General features: G+C 37.5%; 1 protein-coding gene and 1 pseudogene across 6 annotated transcripts in view; one reads left to right on the plus strand and one right to left on the minus strand.

The window, feature by feature from the left end:
* CD86 (CD86 molecule) overlaps positions 1–4,129 on the minus strand; it is a 61,509-nt gene that overhangs the window by 47,827 nt on the left and 9,553 nt on the right. The gene's annotated exons all lie outside the window — the stretch shown is intronic.
* LOC109386881 (histone RNA hairpin-binding protein pseudogene) lies at positions 7–587 on the plus strand (annotated as a pseudogene).

Raw genomic sequence — 4,129 nt, forward strand, 5'->3', positions numbered from 1 at the left:
GATAAAATGAGGGCCAGAGTTAACAAATTGCAAGATATAAAAAGGAAACTCCTCTTAAATGACTTTGGAAGAGAGAGAAAATCATCGGGAAGTTCTGATTCGAGGCAGCCTACACCTGCAGTGCCTGCCGTCTCGGAAACAGAGGAAAGTGTACTGATGAAAAGACAGAAGCAGATCAACTATGGCAAGAACACCATTGCCTATGATCCTTATACTAATGAAGTCCCAAGGCACCTTCGACACCTTCGACAACCTGTCATTCATCCCAAGGCCTCCAATAAATTCTAGAAGTATAGTTGGTCGATTGTGGGACCAGTAGATCAAACTCTGGAAGGTGGCTCCACATTTCTGGCATCCTCCAGCTAAAGAAGGATATGATTTTCAAGAAATACATCCCGTAAAACTCAGGGAAATGGAGACCGAATCCACAGAAAACAGTCCTGAGTCCCAGACCAGCTCTCAGGATAACTTTGATATGTTACCCTGACACGCTCACCAAAGTTAGAAACGTGCATTGCCAAGTGGAGGACAAGTTTGACTTGGAAACTTACTTAACTGAACCCTTGAAAGACTTCTGGGCCATGTGAGCTAAATGGTGCCATGTGGAGGCCAACTTAGAGCACATTGCCTCAACCTCTACCTGGCTAGATGGAGGGCCAGCCAAGCATGCCTTATGCATTTGTAACTGGGTGGTTTCTGTTAATAGTTGATTATCTTATGGTGAATTGTTATTCTTGCTTTATTTTCTGAAGAAACAATTTTATGTGCAGTGAATGTGTTTTGCATGTTTCAAATCATAAATTTGAAACTAAATCCAATGAAAATTGAACTTGAAGCAATCTTCCAGCAAACTTAATTGCTTAATCTCTACCATTTTCCAAGTGAACCAGACAAGCACACTTTAACTTGTTTCCACAGGTGTTTTAGACATTAAGTTGCTGCTTGTCAGGTGGCTGGTTTGGGCTTAACTGTGTGTTGACAGGACCAAACTAGCATCAGCTTTCTTTACTGGTCTAAGTATTCTCAGAATGGGATACCTTTGACATTTTTATGGAAACTTAATTTTTGGCCTTTTGTCAATATGTCAAAGTGGCTTTTCCCCTCACACAAAGCACTGAATAGTCAAAGATATTAAATGGTGCTGTTAATAGATTTTATGTAAATTATACAGTCTTAATTTGGTACTTATAAACAGTACTAGGTAGGTTTCTATCAATAATATTCCAAGAGTTAAGGCAGCAGGGTAGGATTAGAAAGAACCTTTTTTTTTTTTTACAGTCACTTTACGATGTAAAATTGCTGTAAATTAGAATGTATACAGAGTTCCTGTTCAAATAGTCAATTGTAAACTTCTTGCTAAGACTGTTATGTTTCTATTGCTTTTGCATGGAATGACGTTGCAAAAATAAAAAGAACCTTAAAATAAAACAAAACAAAACTAAAAATTCCTCAGGCCCTCCATCTGAGGATTAGGCTTCTCCAAGAGATATTGGTTCTCCCTCACTTCATACTTTAAATGGTCATGGTGTCTGCATGACCATCAGTCATGGATGGCACAGTAGAGAAAACTCACTCGAGGGAAGGGTAAACTAAGTGATCCTTCCTTTTTATTTAATAATTCTATAGTCTAGCTATTTAGTAAGGCTTGCAATACAATCTTACAATCTCAGGATTTCCTCTGATAGTTTATACAAGAGATGTCCTATTAGTTAACAAATAACAAAACTATGTAAAATATTTTCAAGACAAGAGAAAAAAGAGAAACACATACAGCAGCAAGTTTCAAAATTCAGATACCAAATTCAGAATTCAACAAAGTAAATATCTTATTTGAAACATTATTTCTTTTGTGTCACCTGGGAACATTAAACCCAAATTCAGAAGACCATGATATCTGAATTTAAGTGACTTATTTGCATAAGTGTATGTACTTACACATCCTGAGAAACTGTCATTTCTTTTACAAAGCATCTAACATTTGTCATTTCCTTTATAGCCTCAGAAGAAATAAAATGAGGTAATATTCTAAATGTAGAAGTTGCTTGAAGAATTGAGTCCATATTTTTTCCTATGTGTGTAGAGGACGGACTATAATACATAACAAAACTAACACATTTTAAGAAATGGCAGCATATTTCAAATTTAGGGAGGCATGAAGATCTGTGAAAGCACCTTTTTATGCAAAATATTTATTTAAGAGTATAAATAAAATATGCACTACAAAATAAAATAGATTGGGGTATACAGAACACAGCCAATACGGCTAATCTTGATTAAAAAAACAACACAAAAAACACTGGATTTTTTGATGCTTCCATTTCACAACAGGGTTGAGGGAGGGGACATTGTACACCCAAAGGCTCACTTCCCTGTGGCATCTTTGTAACCTAAAGCAATGCACATAAGACTTCTGAGAAGCCTTAAAATATGCATTTATCAACCTTGATTTGCAATTTTCAAGTTGGTGGTGCAGAACCAGAGAGGTGTAATTTTTGCAGCTCTCTTTGCATGTTTTTATCTGCAAGATTCCAAATGTCCAACAATAGAGGAGTGTTGCTACTTGAAAGAAATTTTCCAGTAAAACAATTTGTGTTTTTCCTACTCTTCAACGATGTAAGGGATAGCCTCTTTTGAAAAGGGTCTTAAATAGCTTTCCTCAATCTGGTTTAAGATTGAAAAGAATCACACTTAAGCCTTGCACATGGCTACAGTTTTAATGTGAGGAATTGGAATGTTTAAGAAGGACAGCACCGGTAAACCAATTCAATTTTTGTGTTTCATGGATTGAAGACAAAATATTGCATTTGTCATCATCTCACTTGAGTTGCATTTTCACTCTGCATCGCCTATTTGCATACAAACAAAAGAGATTATTTTTAAAAGAGGTTTTCTTTGTTTTTGTTTTGGTCCTTTGGGGTGACTGCGGTGAGAAGGGACCAAGCCATTTTCATACCTTGGATTTCACATGCTGTATTTATTTCACCCTTCACTTTCTCTTCCTCACCACCTACTTCCAATTCATTGGCGGCTAGTTTTGGGGTCTTCGTCACCTCTTCTCTGGACTATTGCAATAGCCTCCTGGCTGGTTGCCTCTCATTATCCTTTACGCTGCTACTCTCTTTCATCAAAAACAATCTGATTACAAAACATTCTTGCTTTAAAGTCTTGCTCTCTGTTCCTCATGGGCTAGTGGTCACACTTCTTAGCAAGGCACACAAGGCCCTTCACAGCCTAAATTCAATTTTTTCTCTTCTGCTTTTATTAATCAAGCCTCTAGAATACTTGAACTGTTCAATATTTCCTTACCCTCCCAGACCTTTTAGACGTTTTGCCTTCTCTGCTTTAGCACAAGCTGTTCTTTTTTGCCTGGAATGTCTTTTCTGCCTTCTCTGTCTGCAAAACTCTACTCTCCTTTCAGACCCAGACCACTCCACAGTTCACAGTTGAAACCTTCCTTGCCATCATTCCCTCCTCTGTTCACCATATCTGTATAATACCTTTCTCCCTCCCAAATCACACTGTTTAATCTTCCATTATAATAGTTTCCATATTGTGTTAAAATTTCATTGTTCTTATAGCTGTCTGGTCCTGAGTTCCACAAGGGCAGGAAACATGTTCCCCTTTGCATCCCTGGTACAGTAATGGTCCAGTAAAATGTTAGTTAAGTGAATATCTGTTAACTGATTGCTTAAGCTAAGTATACTGGTAAGTACTCCAAATGCATTACTTCACTGAATCTATACAATAAACATACAAATTTTTACAGATGAGAAAACTAAGTGTCAAAGATGTTAGGCCACTTGCCTAGGAACACACAGCTGGTGACTTCAAAGTTTTAGCAGGATATAGAATTGAATCTGTTTTAATTTCTATCCAAGAATGTTATATGACTATCATTGGAATGTCAGATAGATGTCAGCATACTTTTTTGGTGTGGTTTGGATCTTTTTGAGTAAGTCTTTCCACTCTGCCCCTTACTAATTTTTTTTTTAAGATTTTTATTGGGGAATTGGGGGGATGGGAACAGTGCTGGGAGATTGGGGAAGGGGAACAGACAAGTTGCTGTCGTTTTGTTCTTCAGTCTAGTTGTGGAGGACGTTGCTTCACTGGCCCAAGTTGGCACCATCAT

This window comes from Hipposideros armiger, unplaced genomic scaffold (genome assembly GCF_001890085.2).
Source record: "Hipposideros armiger isolate ML-2016 unplaced genomic scaffold, ASM189008v1 scaffold_8, whole genome shotgun sequence".
NCBI classification, from domain to species: Eukaryota; Metazoa; Chordata; class Mammalia; order Chiroptera; family Hipposideridae; genus Hipposideros; species Hipposideros armiger.